This window comes from Aedes albopictus, chromosome 3 (assembly GCF_035046485.1).
Source record: "Aedes albopictus strain Foshan chromosome 3, AalbF5, whole genome shotgun sequence".
NCBI lineage: Eukaryota > Metazoa > Arthropoda > Insecta > Diptera > Culicidae > Aedes > Aedes albopictus.
Genome location: NC_085138.1, coordinates 103987636 through 104009188, shown reverse-complemented (window position 1 = coordinate 104009188; position 21553 = coordinate 103987636). Strand labels below are relative to the sequence as shown.

At 39.0% G+C, this 21553-nt stretch overlaps 2 protein-coding genes across 4 annotated transcripts in view; both read left to right on the top strand.

Moving 5' to 3' along the window:
- The window catches only part of LOC134291327 (uncharacterized), a 422656-nt gene that overhangs the window by 289443 nt on the left and 111660 nt on the right, over positions 1–21553 (top strand). The gene's annotated exons all lie outside the window — the stretch shown is intronic.
- The window catches only part of LOC109409049 (uncharacterized), a 699030-nt gene continuing 677490 nt past the window's right edge, over positions 14–21553 (top strand). For 2 of the 3 annotated variants that reach the window (XM_062858935.1, XM_062858934.1), the window contains exon 1: positions 15–1858. The gene's annotated coding sequence lies outside the window, so the exon portion shown is untranslated. Of the gene's footprint in view, positions 1859–21553 lie in introns of all 3 variants that reach the window. The other variant, XM_062858932.1, reaches the window with a different exon arrangement.

Here is a 21553-nt window from a genome sequence, read left to right as displayed (position 1 = left end):
ACACTTGGCGCCCATCACCACCACCCACATTCATTCACGGCTCGATCCGTTTCTACCGCACGGGGAGGAAAATCTCAACTCCGTCGGTTTCCGCGCACCACGTGCTTCCCCGACTCGATTCAAATCGCACCAATCCGAACGGGCCGGGTTCGCGCCCCGGCTGACCCGTGGTGAGATTGCGCACCGTTGTCGTCACAACCTTCAGGATTATTCGTCGTCGCTCTTGAGGCAGGTTCCAGCTGGGCCGAACCGGACCGTTCGGTTCAGTTCAGTGTCAAATTCGTTACGGTCGTGCAGCAAAACCGCGTTCGCTCGCTTCGAAATTTGATGTCCTCTGGTCAGTCAGTCAGTCAGTTGGAGCTTCTCCTTCCAGGATAGAAGAGATCTGCCTTCTGCTGCTGGAGTCTTGTGGGTGGTTGTTCCCGTGTCGTCCCCCTGCTGCCTGCCCCGCGTCATCGAGTGTGAGTCGTTGGGGGCCGTTCGTTGTTGGTTGAGGGAATCGCGCAGATTGTCGTTTCTTCTCCGGACTCCTGGCAGTAGTCAAACGGGTGGAGAAGGTTTGAGAAGGATTAAGTGAAATTCATGCAGTGTTCAGTGTGGGAACTAGTCGCGGATGGCAGTTTCCTGGTGAAGTTTTGCGGCCGGGAGGGCCGCTCCCGTCGGTGGATGATAAGCCTCCTTGGGAGGAAGCTGTCAGTATTTTAATGGGGATGGAGTTGACGAGAAATCTGTGCATGGATTGATCCGGGATGTAGAAGATGCAGGATCAGTTTGAGAAGTGTGGATAGTGAAGAAAGAAGTTTTTCAACTGAATCAAATTGTGGCGACAGTAGTGCAATACTACCGAAGTGTTAAATGGCTGAAATCGGCCTGAGACCACGAAATGAAGGCCTATGGTGGTTTGATTTTCCTACTGTTTATGGATAGTGAATGGTTAAAACGTGATTCGCTGCACTGAAGCTGCGTTTGTGCGGATTACAAGTGATGGTGGAGACGCATGGTGCTGCTCAACAAGAAAGAAAATTGATTGGTTTTACGACATTCGAACGATGCGGGTGGAAAACGAACTCCGAAACAAAGTGGAATAATCCGAAAAGAAAAACTCTCTGCAGCGAATGCAATCTGCGTGGGATTCAAGTGCCGAGATTGGTTCAACAGTGAGAATTTGCGCCGTAGGCAGAACGCTTCAGAATACTAATTAGTGTGCATGTAAATCAAATTAATAATACCGATCCTTCGAGGTTGTGTGAACTCAGCGTGTAAGAAATCACTCAACCAGATAATTAGTGCTAGTTGTAGATACTAATGAGTTCACAAGTACCGAGCTTTCGTGAATCGTCAAAATCATAACCGAATAATTTACCCAACATAACCGTAAGATAGTGATATAAAACTAGTTATTAGTAGAATAGAGCTCATTAAAAATCGCAGTAAAGGCAGAAATAGCCTTCCTGCATGTGTATGTTACATAACCTACCCCATAAGTGGAAACAACCTAAGGGACTCCAACAAAGAGTCCCATATATCACCCATTCGTCAGCCGTTCGGTCGTCGCCACGACAGCAGTGCTAAGCGGATAACGAAGGTTCACATAACGATTAATTGGATTAAAAATTGCACCGCGCGCCTTTGGAGAGGAGGACGCGGCAAGGCTTTCTACACATCTATAGTGAAGTGAAAAAAAAAACCCGGTGGTAACGATGTCAAACGCGAAGTGAATCTTGCTGCGAAAAAGACAACAATCGACAACAAGTCCCCCGCCTGGGAGACAGGACTCACGGGCTGTACACTTCGGTTCCTGTAAGGAAAAGTTGTCCAACAAACAACAACAAACACACAGACAGCTGAAACCTGAAAGGTAGGTTGGACTCTTTGATGGACCGGGGGAACAAGTTGTTGTCTATTGTGTTGATTTGATGTTCGCCGAACCGCCCAACCCAGCCTCCAGGGGCGTGAGATTTTTCCTTTGAAAACGAGTTTTAAAAGGATTTTGCTTGTTTGGGTTGGGTTTCAAGGGTAGCGCATCCCACACACACGTACACCTGAAATAGCCAACGGGAGGATGTTTTTTTGATGATTGGACGAGAAAATTGTGTTATGTATATCGAAATTGAAATGCGGGTTGCGGTTTGGGGCTAGAGCTGGTTTGAGTTTCTCTTTACCTTTGACGGTAGGAAAACGTACCAATGCTAGAGACAAATTGTTGTACAGTAATTTTTCGCCTAACTTTTGTTTTTTTTTTATATTACTGCTCATCAATCTTGAGCATGAGCATAGATATTTGTACAACTATTAGATTTCCTGATTGACCGAAACAATCAGAATTGGTTTTGGAAACTTCCTTTCTAAATCCTTTTCAAAGGAGGTACTTCAATTGTCTAATAAATTTATCCTTGATTATTTCAGCACGATTTTTCTCAGAATATTTCAACAAGTGTATACCAAAGTTTTGTAGAATTTGAACTCTTTATAAAGCAGTGGAAACATTTTTTCTGCTTTTAAAAAACTTATCTTGGATTACCAACAGCTATAATTTTTAGTCCACAACAAATGTTATAGACTGTTTCAGAAATTATAAATACACTTTGTTTATTGAATAAAATGTACTGTTCTTATGATTTTACCAATTTCTTTGAGAATATAGCATATTGTACTCCATATTTTTGTGTTTCCTTTCAATTGTCTTGATATTTTGAAGAACAGTCGCACTCTCTAACAATTAACTTCATTCTCCAAATTTGCATATGCACAAAGGTGTTTTTTAATTAATTCAACATTATTTATCACTAAATATCAAAAATTGCCTAACTTTTAATTTCGCTTTCTCAACAAGTTGTCTAAGGAATACTTTGATCAAAATCTGGGAAAAAGCGATAAAGGCATTCCCACAACATTTTTTCTAAGATCAAGTTTCGTATTTTTGAAGGTTTTTTCGGAACATAAGAACTACCACACATTTTCTTAGCTTTCCTGAAGGCATTAAATTTAAACTAATTTATTTTTTCAGCTCATTCGATCCTTTAGATGGCAAAGCTTAATTATCATACCATAAAAACAAATGCATTAAGCAGTAATTAACCTTCATCCAGCCGACGTACACTTTCCACCTGCGGAAAAGCGCAAAAATGGTCATAACTTTTTTTTTGTTTTTCGATGAATTTTGATGAAATTTTCACAACTTCCCGAAAAACTCTTCTAGTTTATGATGCCGGGGATATGGGTGCCTGGTCCACATGGTTCCGGTGTTATTCCGGATTGCCTTGGCCACATACTTTGCGCAACGTACATCTCAAGATCCCGATGAGGTAGAAATATAGTGTCTTCGGCGAATTTGTTCAGCAGGTTAAGAACTAACTGGCAATGGCGACTATGGTTCGAGATTCGGCCGCTAGGTGACGCCAGGGTCAAACATCTTCAAACTTCTACATCTCAGAATCCTGATAAGATAGAATGATGCCGTCGTCAACAAAGTGCTTCAGCAAGCTAAAAACTGTCTTATAGTTGAGTCTTTGATTAGTGATTTATTCGCTAGGTTATTCGTTACACCGTCTTTGACCCCCTGAAGACAAATGTTGTCACCCCACAATATTGCTCCATGTTTTCTTCCGGGAATGTCTCCGGGAATTTCTGCAGGAACTCTTCCGGGAATTTTTCCAGGTATTTTTCGGGAATTTCACTAGAACTTCCTCTGGAAATGTCTCCGGAAATTCTTCCGGAAAATTTTGCTGGATTTCCTCTAGGACCCACATCAGGAACTCCTGCGGAGATTCCTTCAGGAATTCCTGTGGTAATTTTCATAGGAATTCTTCTAGGAATTTCTCCAGGAGTTCTCCAGGAATTCATACGGATTTCCTCAAAAAAATTTTCCCAGGAATACCTCCATGAGTTCCTCCGGGAATTACTCCATGAATTGCTCCGGGATTTTCTTCAGAAATTCTTTCAAGAATTTTTCCAGGCTGGTTTTTTCCGAGAATTTTTCTAGGAGTTCCTCAAGGAATATCTCCGGGAATGTCTCCAGGAAATGCTTCGGGAATTTCTGCAGGAATAGCCTCGGAAGTTTCTTCAGGAAATTGTCCGGGTTTTTCGTCAAAAAAATCCACTGGGAATATCTCCAGGAAGTCTTCCTTCAGGAAGTCTTCCGTGACTTTTTTTTCAGTAAACCCTCTACGAATTTCTCCAGGAATTCCTCTGGGAATTTATCCAGGAATTCCACTGGGAATTTCTCTAGGAATTCCTCCTTTGTTTTCTCCAGGAATTCCACCGGGAATTTCTCCGGGAATGTCTCTGGAAATTCTCCCTGGAATTTCTCCAGAAATTCCACTAGGAATTTTTTCAGGAAATCCTTCCAAAATTTTTCCTGGAATTCCACTAGGAATTTCTTTACGATTCCCTCCAGGCATTTCTCCGGGAGTTTTTCTAAGACTCTCATCAGCAATTTCTCCGGTGATTCCTTCAGTAAATTGTCCAGGACTTTTGCCGGGATTATTTCCAGAAATTCTCAAGAAGTTCTCCCGGGGATTCCTCCAGGAATTCCCTCAGGGGATTCCTCCAGAGCTTCTTCTAGGAATTTCTTTCGGGGAATTCCCTGAAGAACTTTCCAGAGGAATTACTGGAGAAGTTACCGGAGGAATTCATAGAGAAATTTCCTGAGGTATTCCTGGAGGAAATCCTAGAGGGATCCTCAGAGAAAATCCCGAAAATTTCCTTTAAAAAAACCCGGAGGAATGTCAGAAGAGTCCCCAGAGGAATTCCTGAAAGAATTTATGGAGGATTTTCTGGAACATTTCCAGAATAAATTCCCAAAACAATTCCTGGAGGATTTCCTGGAGAAATTCCCGAAGACATTCTCGGAGAAATTCCTGGAGAAATTCCTGGAGAAATTACAGGATAAATTCCCGGAGGTATTCGTGAAGGAAGTCTTAGAGGAATTCCGGGAGAAATTCTCGAGGGTTTGTTTGAAAAAAAAAAAAATCACGTAAGACTTCCTGAAGAGATTCCAGGAGAAATTCCCAGAGCATTTTTTGAAAAAAAAAAACCGACAGTTTTCCTTAGAAAATTCCCGGATATTTTCCTGGAGAAACTCCTGGAAAAATTCCCGGAGAAATTCCTTGAGAAATTCTTGGAGGAATTCCTATAGTACATCCCGGAAGCATTCCTGAAGAAATTCCCGGAGGAGTTCATGGAGGAATTCCCGCAGGCACTCATGGACGAATTCCTGGAGAAATTCTCAGTTAAATTTCCGGAGATAATCTTGAATTCCTGCAGAAATTGCCGAAGGCTTTCCTGCAGGAGTTCCTGATGGGAGTCCTAGATGAAATCCTGGGGAAATTTCCGGAGGAAACCCTGGAGGATGTCCTAGAAGAATTCCCGGAAAGTTTCCTGAAGAATTTCCTGGAGGAAGTGGAATTCTTGGATAAATTCCCGCTGGAATTCCCGGAGAGATTCCTGGACAAGTTCCCGGAAGAAAAAACTGAGCAAAAGAGCAATATTGTAGGGGGTCAAAGACGGTGTTAAAGTAGTCTTGTACCACCGTACTCGATTGTCTACTATCCTGCCGAATGGCTCTAAGCTTGTTGAACAACTATGCTGAAGATGGAATACTTCTTGTTCATTAGGGTGTTTCTACGGTTCTATAACATTTGGCCGAAAACCATTTACCGGAAAGACATTTACCCGAAAACCATTTAGCCGAATGTTACATATACCTGAATGCGACACTTACCCGAATGCGACATTTACCCGAAAAGTTTATAACTATGCACAAATTATGATTCTGTGTATCAAGTTCATTTATTTTGTTCAATCCAAAATGTACATGTATTATTTTGTAAATTGACACTCTGTTATTGGCTATTTCCGGTCAAAATTGGAATCTATCTCGAATAATATCAGAACCAAGGACACCAGATACGTCTTACTTCCTCTTAACTTTCGGAACAATTCACTGGACGTTTTCCGATTTTAGAGCTAAAATTGTTTGAATGTTTTGATTGCTGGTGTCATCTAGCGTCGCCATTGCCGGATAGATTTCAGCCTGCTGAACAATTTTACTGAAAACGCCATGCTAAAAGCTTATTACAGTAACGAGATACACGTGTTTAAATATAATACACAATGAGCCACCTAGCGAAAAAATCACGACTCAAAGACTCAACTAGCATACATTGTTTAGCCTGCTGAAGAACTTTATTGAAGACGGCATCATTCTATCTTATCAGGATTCTGAGATATAGAAGTTTGAAGATTTTTGACCATGGCGCCACCTAGCGGACGATTCTCGAACCAAAGACGCCATTGCCAGATAGTTCTTAGCCTGTTGAATAACTTTGCTGAAAACGGCATGCTTGTACCTCATTAGGGTATCGAGATATACGTGTTTGAATTTTTCAGACACAATGCGCCACCTAGCAGATAAATCCCAAACCAAAGAATTTCAGACTATCAGATAGTTCTGAGCTTGCTGAAGAATTTTGCCGAAGATAGCATCATTCTATCTTATCAGGTTTCTGAGATATGAGGGTTTGAACATTTTTGACACTGGCGCCACCTAGCGGCCGAATCTCGCCGTTGCCAGTTAGGTTAAGACATTCGCTTGCTTAACCTTTGTTGCTACTGGTGTTGTTGCAAAATTTGAAAAACAAATTTTTGCATTGAGAAGGCCCGTAATGTTTCTTGATCAAATATTCCAGTAAAAACTACTCTTACCAATCAAGAAATAACTTTTCTTATCGATGCAGTAGCTTTTATTGTGTTTGGAAATTAGATATTTTATTTGTGAGATTTTTTCCTTTTCTACTATGCTTCATTTTTTGACCACTTTGTGCAACTTCAAGTTTTAATTATCTAGTTTACAGAGCCCTATTTTTCAACTTTTGCAAGAAACATCAACAAAGTTGGTATTATTTGCTTCGTTAGCATGTTTACTATAAGAGCTAGAAGAACCTTTTTTGGATATTGTGCTCAATTTGAAATGGCAGTTAATCGTTAGTGTATTTATAATTTCTGAACGCAATGTTGGAGCTGTTTTGTAACATAAAAAGGGTTATATTTGAATGCATGAAAACTAACATATAATCAAATTAGGTTCACATGAGTTAAACTTCGCAAAGTACGCTAAACGGACTGTAGGGTCCCCCAGTTAGTCTTGAGCGTGAGCTTGATTGACCGCTCGTAGATGCTACTCCGGTATCGCCAGACCAGCTACACACACACACAAGGAACCAATGGGAGCATCCATTTAGTACGTCACGCTAAAATTCGGATTTTCAAACCACCCCCCTACCCCCCTCGTACGGGTTTTTCCTATACTTAATACATTGCTTGTCACACTTTCACAAACCCCCCCTCCCCCTAGGACCGTGACGTACTTAATGGATGGCCCCAATGAGAATATCAGTCGGGGACTAAGCGTGCATCTTCAGTGTGTGAGCGATCTTCTGATCTTCTATTTTTAGACAACAATAATGGCGCCTGCCACGTCAGGTTGCAGATCAATTTGGGGAAGGGAATGGAAGTGATGAATGTAATCGTTTGTATCCACATCAGACCGAATATACCTCTGCGTCTGCACAAACTCATACGGATATCGGAGTGTTGGTGGGATATGGTTGGCAGAGGGTTCACATTACACAATGGTGTGTGGATGCCAGGTGTAAGGTGTTAGATTCAGGTATCAGTAGGTCGGCTCTAGAGGCACGTTCTCCTCCATTCGGGAAATTTGTGCCATCAGGTGTTAGATTAGTGCGATTATTACTATGAAGCTAAAGCGGCACCGTTCACTTGATTGTATAACTTGTAGGCTTTTTTTTTAGTTTTTATTTTTGTGTATTTTAACTTAGATGCTAATTCTACACTCATTTTAACTTGTAGGCGTTATCCGATACATTTTAACTGTGCTGTGAAAGTTGGAAGGAAAGGAAACGTCTTTTCAATCGTTTCTGGTTCTAGCGATGGCTATGAACATATGAATATACATGAATTGTACATAGAGAGGATAGTATAGAGAAAATGGATTGAAAGATATAATGTAGAAGGAAAGGGACGGGCCAGGAATTGTACCCAGGACCTTCTGAATATGAATCAGAAGCGATAGCTACTAGACCACCAAGCCCGTACAGTGGGGTGCCTCCCTGTTAGCAAAAATATTTTTTTTTTTAAACCTATGACTTATTTTTGCATTATGCCACTAAAAGTGAATCTTTTTATGACTGGAAAATTCAAATTTATGGCATTTGCGCCACTTTTAAATCTTAATATTTTTGGCTCGAACTCGAAGGTTTCTCTTTTCATTTGATTTGAATCCAGAAGAGCTTATGAATTCCAGGTTTCAGCAACTTTTGAAAAATAAATCGCAGCCTAGATCGCAGCCTACTGAACATAAGTAGTATATCATTGTGCTCATCTCATTATATAAAAATTCATGCAATGACCAGCTAAAAAGTTCTTCAATTGATAACTGCAAGAGAGCTTCCAGAGAAAGAACACTAGATTGAAGAGTGGCAGGCCAAGTTCCAGTGTAAACCTAGAACCACTTCGGTTGAATATTGGCGGAGATATCGCTAAAACATTATGATTTGTGAATTGCCTGAAAATATATATTTTCAGTCATATATTTAGACTTGCATGACTTCGAAGGACTCTTTCGTCCCAATTGCTTGAAATTTGTTTGTTTAATTCAGTTTAGCAGTTTTTTTAGAAATCACCCATTACGAAGTGAACAAAGCTGTAAAAAATACACTAAATTCCCCTATCACCATTTTAACTGGCTTCGTAGAAAATTTGTCTTTTGTTTTCTGTAGACAAAAATTGCTATAAGCCGCAAGAAGGCTGTCTTTCAGTGACGATGTCATGACAATATGAAGGATAATTAAGAGATTCGACAGTTCTGCTGATGTAAAAAGCGAAAAAATCTTATATTTTTGCATTGAATATACTTCATAAAAATCCTATGATTTTGTGAAGAATTAACACAAGGCGAAACTGGAAGCATTTCCTCTTCTTTGGTTTTGATTTTTTATTAAATAATGATGCAACATGCTGAAAATCGGGTTTCGTACACATATAGAGTATAGATTAAAGATTCTTCTGATTTTTTTTTCGTGGTAAAAAATGTTTTTCGTTTTCGCAGAAACTATTTTTTTGTGAAATTTTACTTAAAAATGACTTCTGCAAAATCGAAAAACATTTACCTAATAAGAAAAACTTTTATGAGAAGATTGAAACAGAAAAGTTTTCATAGGGTGACGCTTGAACAAATCGGGTTGTCGCACTATCTCTTTTGTTTTAATTTTCCCATCAAAGTTTTAAAACCACTTTTAGAAATTCGTAAAACGCATATTTTCGTGCGCGGAGAATCTTACAAATCCGTTCAAACGATATTGACGTTTTTCTATAAATAATAGGCACTTTTATACTTTTTTTCTAGAGTTTCAAAAATAACACCCCTCTATTTTTTAAAATATGTTTTATATCAATATCTCTTCTTTTGAATGCTGGCAAAAGATATTTTTATATTTGTCCCAGCCAGTTAAGACGCCCTTTTCAAAGATTTTTAAAGAAAAACGACAATAGTTATGAACTAGAGATGGTCGGGTTTCAGAATTTACTGACCCGAACCCGACCCTTACCCGAACAATTTTCAATTTCAAAACCCGGACCCGACCCGTACCCGAGAATTTTTTGTTCTGTCAAACCCGGACCCGACCCGAACCCGAAAAAAAATTGCCAATAAACCCGACCGAAACCCGAGTTAAATAATAATCATTAAATGTATCGGATACAACAAATAAAACATTTTTCTGAATACTGATTTATCTACATTGGTACCAAACCCGACTTGAACCCGACATTATTCAAACCCGACCCGACCCGTACCCGAGAATTTTGAAATTGTTTAAACCCGGACGCGACCCGTACCCGAGCTTTTTTCAAATTTCCAAGCCCGAACCCGACCCGTACCCGTCGGGTTCGGGTTCGGGTCGGGTTTCGGGTTTGAAAACCCGAAACCCGACCATCTCTATTATGAACCAAAAGAGATAAAGACCGCCTCCGCGCACGAAACGACGCGTTTTCAAATGCTCTACAAGTGCTCCTGGAGGGACTTTGATGAGATCTTGAAACTGAATAAGTTTAAGCCAGAAAACCGGTTTGTATTGAACCACCCTAAGCTAATTCAGGATAATATCTCTAGTTCGATAAAATTTAAAGCTACATATAAACTGTCTTCTAAATTGATAGATCTACAATTTTTCCGAATAATATATACAGAGTGGTCCCGTGGCGCACTTGGAAAGCATACAGATTGGCGCCCCACGACAATTGAACATTTTTAATTTGCAATACAAAACGTGGCCATTTACCTATTTTCTTTTTTCAAAGTTTCTTTAGTTGGGTTTTTGTGTTTCGTTTATTCTCTTAGAATATTTCCCACTTAATGAAAATTCCGACATCCGCAAACAATCTTTTTGAGAAACTTTTTACGATTAATTCAATTGGTTTTACCAGAGTATTCCATTAACTTTAGGAAAGGTATCTTCTAAAGTTTAATCAAAATATTTCCCAGAAAATTTGTAGAAAAATGTACAGCAAATATAAGACGAATCATGGACATAAAGAAATACCAGAAGGAAATCCTGAAGAAATTTCTTTATGAGTTTTTGCTGCAGGAATATCCAGAGGAATACCGGATGAAAACCCAGCAGACATTTCAGCAAGAGTTTCCAATGATATTCATGAATAAATTCATGCAGGAATTCCTGGAGCAGTTTGTGAAGATATGCCTGAAGGACTGCCTGTAAAAAATGTGGAGAACCATCGTAAGAGTTCTGAATTCTCGAAGGAAACCCTGAAAAAGTTTCCCTAAAAATGTTTTATGACGCAATTCCTGGAGGAATCCATGAAAGAAGTGCAAAAGAAACCTTTGAAGAAGTTTAGAATAAAATCAATGGCAGATTTTCTCACGGCATACCTGGGAAAATTTCTGAAAGAACTCCAAATTTATGAGTTTTTGGAAAAATATATGGGAATTCTAGCAGAAATTTATGGAGAAATCTCTTATGAACATTGGCGTATCTAGGATTTTTTCCTAGGGGGTGCCAGTTTCAGTGGCTCTCAGGTTGCTTTTTTTAAGGAAATACCGATTCGACTTCAATTTCTTAGTAGGGGGATTCACTTAACAGCGTAAACTGATTAAAATGATTAAACGTCGCGATCACCAAGCCAATTTTCGATTATTTCATTCGCAAAACCATGAAACATTTCAAATAAGCAGAAAATCATGGCTTACGCAGCAATTTAATCTGTTTAGTGAGTATTGTCTATCCGGTTGGAATCAAGACCGACATTCAATCAAAAATTGCCATTTTCTTGGTCCACAAGTGTCGCAACTGTTTCGCATCTAGTGCGCTGTGTTGCTGACATCAACGGGAAGGATGCGCACTGCTTTTGACATGATTAAAAAACGTCGCGAGTTGGGTCGCGTCGCGACTTGATTGTGCGAAGTCCGGTTTGGTGGCGGCCCGACAATACCCCTAATGATACACTGCGTCGCGGGAAAATAGAATTTGTATTTTCAGTTTGAACTTAAGTACTTAGCACGATAACCCCTGTTTTGTGGATTGAAATCAATCAGGTCCATTAGAATACATTTTCGAAGCAATTATTAAATACTATAAAATATCCACAAATTTGCGTGTAACTTGTATTCATCGTGACATCCTCTTTGTTTTATTGCATGATAACAACCCTTATAAAAATAGCTTTCAAGAACAATTTTAAGAAATATAAATACTTAAAATTTCAAAATCATTTTTGGCTTGTTGGTTAAATATAAAGTGTTTTTTTTAATTAGTTGAATATTACCACGTGGACAAGAAAATACTTTTACAGAAAAATTGTGAGTATGATTCTCAAAACTACAAAATTCGCACTCGATTATCCTGAGTTCCGTTCTGAAGCTTTACTAACATATTATCAATCCAGTTGAAACCCGGAATTTGGTGCGAGGCTTCGTTTTTTCTCATCGGGATCCTGATGTTCGCACCAAATTCCGATTTCGACTGGATTGGTAATTACCGTATATTAATATATCTGGTGAATGGAATGCTGTATAAAGCTGAATTTTTAAATAGCATTTCATGCATTGTTTTGTTAATGTCAGCAATTCTATTTGCTTTTGAAAATTCTCCAATTATTGTTCAGGCAATTCCTTAGGGAATTCTTTTAGTGAAGCCATTCGACTATGCCTCTGGGAACTTCCACACATTGTTTTTAATATCTTCGGCAAGTCATTCTGCTTTTTTTTGGATTTTCGTCCATTTTTTTGGATTTTTATATTTTATGCTTTTCGGTATTCCTTCGCCAATTCCTTCGAAAACTCCTTTGGAAAGTCTTTCATAAATCGGTTCTATAATTTTATTGAAAAATCTTCAGACACTTTCTTCTAGATTTCTTCAGTTTTTATGTAAGGAATTCCTGCAGCAGATGATTCCGGAATACCTTCGGCAATTCCGATGTTACTTACATTGAACATTTATTCGGGAGTTTCATCAGCAATAACATTCGATAATTTTGGCAACTTCGATTATTACTTTTGGGAACTTCTTTGGTAATTCCTTTGGAAATTGATTCGGCAAATTTCTTAGTGATTTCGGGAATTTATTTGAATTTATTTGAAAAAAAATCTTTGGCGGTTGTTTAAAAATTCTGTCACGGTGATTCTACGGAAATTACTTTTGGTTTTTTTTTTTTTAATTTTCTTCAGAAATTCCATTAATGCGTTCGGAAAATTCTTTGAGAATTTCTAGGAATTAATTTCTTTGTTTTTTTATAAAATACCTATATAGAATATGTCGGCAATCTATTTTGAAATTTGATTTGGCCAATTTCCTTAAAAAGTCTTAATATTTTTTATTCAGGAATTCCTCTGGTAATTTTATATGAATTCTTTTGGCAACTACTTTGAAAGCTCTAATGTATTTTTGATGGATTTTTTCCGACAATTTCTTTGGAAATTTTTTTAGCAAGTTTTTCGTGAATTTCATGGGATTTTCTTTGACCAAGACCAGTAGAGAATTTTAGATGTTCCAATTGAGCAACTTTCGGAAGCAATAATTATAAATACAGTTAAATGATAAAGAATTTCAAAAATAATCACAAAAAAATGCCTAATAAATCCGCAAAATAACTGAAAGAGAAATTGCTGATATTATTTCAGAGAAATAGCCATTAAAATAAGCAAAAAAATCCAAACAAATTGCTGATGAAATTCTAATGAAACTACTGCAGAAAATTTCAAAAAAAGAATAATAACCATGTCGAAAGAATCCTCAATGAAATGGTCATACTACGGTATAGCGAATACGGAGTCGTAGGTTTGAATCCCACCAGAACTCGATTTTTTTTTTCGCAAATTCATTCCTGAATTTGTCAATGAGCAACATTCTGTGCCTCCTAATTAATTATGATAGGATTATAATATTTCACTAGAGATTTTTCTAGTAATACCTTCTAGGATTTCTCTGGAAATGCCAACTATTCCCGAAATTCAATTAGGGATTCCTCTAGAGATTTTACTGGAATTCCTTTAAGAAGCCCAAGAGAAGTTCCAGGAGTAATACCGTGATTAATTTCTGTAGTAATCCACAAATAAAAACAAACAAAATAATTCCTGGATGAGTCTCTAGAAAAATCCCTTGAAGGATCAAAGGAATTTCTGAAAGTATCCTAGGAACACTGCCTAGAAGAATCCTAGCTAGAAGGGCAGGAGAAATCCCTAGAGGGATTCCTGCAGGTATCACCGTGAGAATTTCTTGACGAGACCTACAAGAGGCATTCATGAAACATTAATTAATTATCCTGCGATCAGGATTTTTTTTTAAATTTTTATTATTGTGTATTTTAACTTATGCTGATTCTACACATAAGCAGGAATCGCTTATGGAATCCCAAGAGGAGTTCCTGGATGAAATTCAAGAGGATTTCCTGGAATAATTCAATAAGAAATATTTGGAGAAATTCCAGGAAAACCTTTAGGATTTCCAGGAGGAAACACTGAAGGTACTTCTGCAATGCTCCTAGAAAGATTGCCTTGAAGAATCTCAGCAAGTTTTGAACGAATCCCTGGAGAAATTCTTAGAATAATTCCTAGAAAAATTTGAAGATATTACAGTAAGAAATTCTGGAGGAGCCCTAGGAGGAATTGCTGGAAGAACCACAGTAGGAACTGCTTGAGAAATCCAGCTGAAATTCCTGAAGGAAGACCAAGTGGAGTTCCTGGAGAAATCCCATGAGAAATTTATGAGAGAATCCTTGGATAAATATCTTCCACAAAAATGCCTGGAGGGTCACCGGAGAGCTTCTGAAGAAATCACAGGAAAAATCACAGGAGGTATTGTTAAAGGGATTCTGGGGTAAAGCATTGTAGAAATCTCAGCAGAAATCCTAGGAGGTATTCCTGGAGGAAACTATATAAGAATTTATAGAGAAACCCAATCACGAATGCCTGGCGGAATCAAAAGAAAAAATCCTTGGAATGCCAAGAAAGTCCCTGCAAGAGCCGGCAGAGGTATTCTAGAACAGTCTTTAGAGAAGGTCCTGAAGGAATCACGAGGAATTTCTGAAGAAATATCAGGAGAATTTCTCGGAAGAATTCCAGCTATAATGCTAGGATAAATTCGTAAAGGAATGACAAGAAGAATATCTGGACGTATCATAGTAAGAGTTTCTGAAGGAATTGCTGGAAGAACCTTAGGAGGAGTTGTTCGAGGTATTCTTGGAGGAAGGCCAAAGGGAGTTTCTGCAGGAATTCCATGAGGAATTTCTATAGGAATTCCTCAATGAGTCCTTGGAGAAATCCCTGGTAGAACAACCAAAGAAATTTCTGCAAGAATTCCAGGAAGATTACCTGGAAAGGTTCCAACAAAAAAGCCAAGAGAAAGCTCTAGAAGAATCCGTAGCATTATTTCGGAACTACCATAGTTAGAATGTATTAAGGAAGAATAGCTGGAAGAATAGCTGGAAGAACCGCAGGAATTGCTAGAAGAATCCCAGCTGGAATAACTGGAGAAGCGCTTCCCAAAATTGGGAAGCGGATCTTGGGAGTTTGGGAAGCGCGGATCTGGAGGAATTCCTAGAATTCAGGGAGGTACCATAGAAGTAATTTCTACAGAAACCCTTGAATCAGGAATGCCGGGGGTATCCTAAAAGAAGTTCCTCTACCAAGTGCCCGGAGGAATTCCTACAGTTCTCCTTGAAAGAATCGGTAGAAGTATACTGGAGGAATCCCTGATAGAATCGCAGGAGGATTTTTTTTGAAGAATCTCAGGAAGATTTCCCGAAAGTATTGCAGCATGTAAATATGCCAGGTGAAATCCCTAGAAGGATTTCAGAAGGAGTTACAATAATGGGAATTGCTTGAAGAGCTCTAGTCGTGATTCATGGAGGAAGGCCAATAGAAGTTCTTGAAGAAATCCCCTGCGGAATTTCTGGAATAACCTCTGGAGGATGTCCTGGTTAAATCCTTGAAGAAATCTCTGGAAGAATCACCGAAGGAATTTTTAGAAAAATCCCAGGATGATTTTCTGGAAGAACTTTCCTTAAAGAATTCCTGAAGGTATCGCAGTGAGAATTATTGGAGGAGTTCTAAGAGATCTTGCTGGAATCCTAGCCACATTTCCCGGAGGAAGGCCATAAAAGCTTCTGGAGGAATTTCATGAGAAATTTCAGAAAGAATCTCTGAATAAAAAATCTGAAGGAATTCCTGGAAGAATCACCGGAAGAAACTTCTGAAAGAATCCCAGGAAGGTTGTCCTGAAAACCCCACCAGGAATTCTTTTTTCGATGGGACACTCGCGCACGACTTAAGTGTATATAGCCTCTAAGCCCCTTTTACGCGGGGGAGGAAAAAACTCCACGCACTTTTACGCCTAATCAGTTTTTCCCACTCGCGGGGGAAAGATCTCCCAGCGGAATATGTAATATTCACACTACGTTGTCTTTAGCGAGAGCGCGGTATGACGTAACCGATACAAAAACGAACTTGCCGGCTGTTTCGGCTAACACAGGCACAATCACTTCTTTGCTTATGCGGTACACACGCACTTGCTGGGGGTTAACTCCGGTCACCAGTGCTACACTTTGCCTTGTACGATACCAAAAAGAGGCAATCGAATGAGAATGATGAGATTTCAGTTTGTATCTCTGTATCTCGACGCAGGCCCCCTTGCCGTGACACCGGCTGAAGGGGGCTTTTTTTTCGTTCTTCTGGAGCAGAAAACACCCACTCGACTCGTTTTTTGTGACAAATCGTGTACTGTTAATAAACTGCGTTATCTTTACACGTACCCCAAAGATAGACACTCACAAATAACATCGATTAACACAGGTTAAAACCGATTTAAAATCAATATAATGCTTGATAAAACTAGACAGAAAGCGCCCGCACGTCTGAGCTAGTCGAATACACAAGCGAAAAAAGATCAGTCTTAGATACTTTAAACAGTGAAATCTTGATAACATTCAGGCCTTTTCGGCGCCCCTCTGAGGCTGACGCCCTTGGCGCCCTTGCAAATAAAAATGTTTGGATTCCAATTTCTTTGAAAATATGGACCACCCTAATGTTCATGTACATTGAAAATAGGGCCCTACTATTAGGAACAATTTTTAGAAGACCATATTTGTCTAAAAAATCATTTGAGGGCACTGAATGCATCTTTCCTCGTAAATCTGGTTCATGGACCACTGTGCATTGTCCGCAGCGAAATTCACTACATAGGGGTAAGCGGGGCACTATAGACACCATAAAGTTTTTGCCAATTTTACTTTTTTGATACATGTATTCTTTTAACCTTCCTTCTACATTAAGACAAAGTAACACATTTGACATTAACCCTCTAATACCCAAATTTTTGATTTTGATCTAAATATCATTTTTCGTCGTCTAAAATCGATTTAAACATGTTTTGGAAGATGATTCTTTTCAATTCTCGATTTCGTGAATTTCAGTTTTTGATTTTTTTAATTTTTATTTTTGAACATCCCCACACTTTTATATTTTTCCTGGAAGCCAATTTGGGGAACGAATTTTTTGAGATGAAAACATTTTGAGATTTTATGATTATTGTTGAAATATTATTATTTTAAATTTTTTTCACAGAAAATTTCATTTTCCATGTAATTTTAAGGAAAATAATTTTAGAGTGTATTCGATTCCCTTAAACTATTAAACAAGGATAGAATGATTTGGGAAAAATTTAAAATATGTTAATTGTAGCGATTCAATACAAAATAAACAATGACTTCTAAAAGGTGACTAAAACATCAATTTTTCAATGATTTTTAAAAAATGTAAATACGCTTTAAAATACACCAAAAACCATTTTGAAATACACAGAACAGTCCTAAATATCAGCCAAAAATAAAAAAAAAAATGATTTTCCACGAAACAAAAATTACAAAAATGCTCAAACTATACCCCGTCTAAAGGCGGGATTGGGTATTAGAGGGTTAAGGGGTAAAAAACTTTGACACGCTTTCAAAAATCTATTTTTGATCCGATTTCCATTCTCTCAGGCTTAAATTTAAGATATCCCAAGTAACATTTTGATAAGGGGCTGTCCATTTATTACGTAAGGGAATTTTATCGATTTTTCGATAACCCCACCCCCCCTTGTAAGATTTTTTGTATGAGAACTAACATATTTTTGTATAACGAGTAAGATTTCTCAAACCCCTCCCCCCTCCCCCATACACAGCTAATCACGTTCGGTAATTTTTACCGAAATCTCAACCGCTGAGCATTCGGTAATGGATTTTTACCGAAGTTCTGTAGAAAAATAACAAATTTCGGTAAAATGTTATCGTTTATCTGTCAAACTCTAACGAACTTCGGTAAAAGTTACTACCTTTACCGATTTTTTCCTGTAAAATAAACTTAACGGTTGAGATTTCGGTAAAACATTACCGAAGTCGGTGATATTTTCTAACTGTGTAAATCCTTACGTAATTAATGGAGAGCCCCAACCAATTAGTCTTATAGAGATTTTGAAAACCGATATAAAACCTTAAACCTTTTATTTTGGTTTTATAATCAAATCTAGTCTATTTTACTAAAAAATGTTACTTGGGATGAGGTCCAAGAATCAGACCGTGACTAACTCGTGGCCATTTCGGGGACATGGGCCCATGTAACCGGTTCCGGAAGGTGCCCACAGGATCGTTTCGGCGAATCAAATACCGAGTTTTTTTTTCACCTGAAAGGCAGCGCGATAATTAGCGCATTGACCATATCCGGATATTCCGGAAGCGGTTCCGATGAGACCCGGAGAGGCTGGAGAGGCTGTTTTGAGCTCACTTTTCTTCAGTATTGAGGAAATTTTGATCACATTACAAAACTAGTCAGGTGACGGCTCTATCTTTATGGGTTTTCATACAAATTAGAGTGAATCCGGAAGAGCACTAATGATAAAACTGGCCCAAACGCGGCTACTGGAACGTGACATGAAGAAACATGTTTATAGACCTTTCTGAGCATACCATTTCTTTAGGAATTCCGCCAAGGGCACCTTCCGGAAATTCCCCCAGGAAAATTCATTCGGTTTACCACCAGCAAATCTTCCAGAGATACATGCCGGAATTCCTCCGGAAATTCTTCTCGGAATTTCTCTAAGGACTGCTCCGATAACTCCTCTAGAGATTCCTCCAACATTTTCTCTAAAGCTTTCCTCAAGGTCTTCCTCAAGGAATTCTTTCAAGAATTTCTCCAGAGTTTCCTCCAGGGATTCCTCCACAAATAACCCCCCCCCACCCAGAGTTCCTTCAAAAATTCCTTCAGAAAATTCTCTAGCGATTCTCCAAGGAATTGTTCCAGGAATTCCTCCAGAGATTCCTTCAGTATTCCTGGAGGAATTTCTCCAGTATTTCCTCGAGGAATTCCCCCAGAAATGTCTCCATGAATTGCCCCAGGGATTTCATCATTTATTCCTCAAAGAATTACTCCAGGAACTTCTTCAGAATTCCTTCAGAAATTCCTGCCGAGATTTCTCTAGGATATCTTCCATATATAGAAGCTTACCTAAAATCAATGGAAACCTGTAGCGCTTGGCTTTTGCATAATTCGAATTTGTAGAATTTCAACGTCAGCATCACTCAGGAACGCGATAAAGTTGGGGTGCTTATCTGGCCAATAAAGCATAATTTTCCGGTTGATAGATTACTGCCCTACAGATAGTTACAAGGCACACTTCCTTGTCTCATTTTATTGTTGAGGGTGAGACTTTTGGAGAGATTAGAAAACATGAACGCGGCATAAGAGCGTATATAAACAAATCCCCCCGAATGATAGCAACGCACTTTGGTCGCGTTGCGACCTTGTCATCGTCTTGATAGGGCTAGCTCTGTTTAGGTGGATTACCAACGAAAAAAAAAAAGGTAAAACGAGCGCAATTTTTTCCCGCCTAGGAGGTCCGCCAACAGTCGCTGCCCTGCCTGATACAATCGGGATAGTGGAGGTGGAGGTGGTGGCGATGACGATGCGAAAGAAAAAGATAATTGGAATTGAAATGTCTTGGGATTTGGCGGGAAAATTTGGTCGAATTTGGTTCATTGTGATTCGTGTTTAGGGTTACCATCCGTCCTGATTTAGCAGGGTATGTCTTGATTTTTGACTAATTTTGGTCAAAATTTCTTAACTAATCCGATGACTTTTATTCATTTTCGTGAAAATACATTAAATGTCCTGATTTTCTATGCTAAGTAGATGGGAGCCTTACTCGTGTTGCTGGCGGAAGCAGAATTGTATGACGTGGGGGAAAGTTTGTTACGGAGAATTAGTATGTTGATATTCGATGTGTCAACAGAAAATACTTATTAGGAGCCACACCATTGATTACTGTTATAATTCTCTCGTGTTTCAGCATTGTCAGATGTGAATCTGGAACGATAACATCTCGGTCATCTTGGTAGATACATGCAGACGCACATCAGAAATAATCGCCCAACCGCCATTGATCGCTTTCCTTACACCCAGAGTCACTACTGCACAGTAACGAATATCCCTCCTTTTACGCTGGAGCGCTACCTCGGCGAACTTTATAACCGACGGGATAGCGTCTACGGTAAACCTCCCCTTCCCGTTGCTCGAGAGACCATTTACACCCTCGGTGTGCCTCAACATTCTATTGAGGATGATCTTTTCGAATACTTTCCCCGCCGAGTCGATCAAGCATATTGGTGTATATATGCCGACGGGTCTACGGGTGGTTTCCCTGCATTTGGTAATAGAACCAGGCTCTGCCACTTCCAAACTTCTGGGAAAACTCCCTCGTCCAGGCTCAGCAATAACTAGAGGTCGCAGTACCGGCCACTTTTCGTGAGTACCGGTATTTCGGTATTGAGGCTCACAGTACCGGTAGTACCGGTAAAGTACCGGTACTGGAAAATTTTCACTAAAATGAACAGCAATTTATTTTGTACAATAAAATCTACCCTCTACAATTGGCTTTTCGGTCCGGCCAATTGTAGAGGGATAAATTCTGCTTATCAGACGGTCGTTTCCATAAAAATCTACCATTTACCAGACCTTTGTGCATTCCAGTTTTCAGGAATGTCATAAAAACTAACCATGAAATTCTACATTGAACCAAAAATATAGATAGATAAGAATATAGAAAGAAATGAATTGTATACAGGGGAACTTATGTATTTTCGGCCGTTTTGTTCTCACCGTCATGAAGGTTTTTTTTTAAACATATTGAACTCAAAATTGGCCTTAAATATTTCCCAAACTAGCTGAATTATACGACCTAGATTCTAGCAATTTGGCCTGAATTATACGACCAAGATTCTAGCAATTTTCTAGCAAAAGCCTCATGACGAAGAGAATAATCGTGCCGATTATACCCTTCGTCATCCTAATTATTTTTAGAGCTTATGTTAAGCTTCTGAGCAGTTCCACATGCAATACCTTTGCCAGTGAACAACCTTACATATAGCCAAAATAAATAGATAGCTGATTGGTGAAGACAGAAGAAGATTAAACTGATTTTTCCTTGATTCCTTCTAAAAACTGAAGAAAAGCTAGAAACCCTAATCTATCAAGTGTTATTTAAAGCTAGTAAATCCATTTCCAACATTCAACGTTCAATTAACCAATCATTGCTATGATATCCTTTGCAGAAAGGTTTCATATATGAAACTTTTGTTTGTCATAGTGCTCGGTTTTCAATGTTTTCGCTTATTTCCATTGCATATTGGCTATACTAATGACCGAATTTCAACACATCGGGAGAGATTTCCCAGTACCGAAAGTATCGGTACCAAGGCTTAGCCAGTACCGGTATTTCGGTACCAAAAATAGGTCGGTAATACCGGGATTTCCGGTACCGGTACTACATCCCTAGCAATAACTACTTTTTAGACCACGCTCGGAACTCCGTCTTGGCCTGGGGTTTTACGTACGCTTAAGGACTTTGCTATCCCCTCAAATTCCACGTCGGTGACCCTCTCCTCATCATCAGCCCCAGTCTCCAGCGGCCATACGAAAGGTAACCAAGGACTA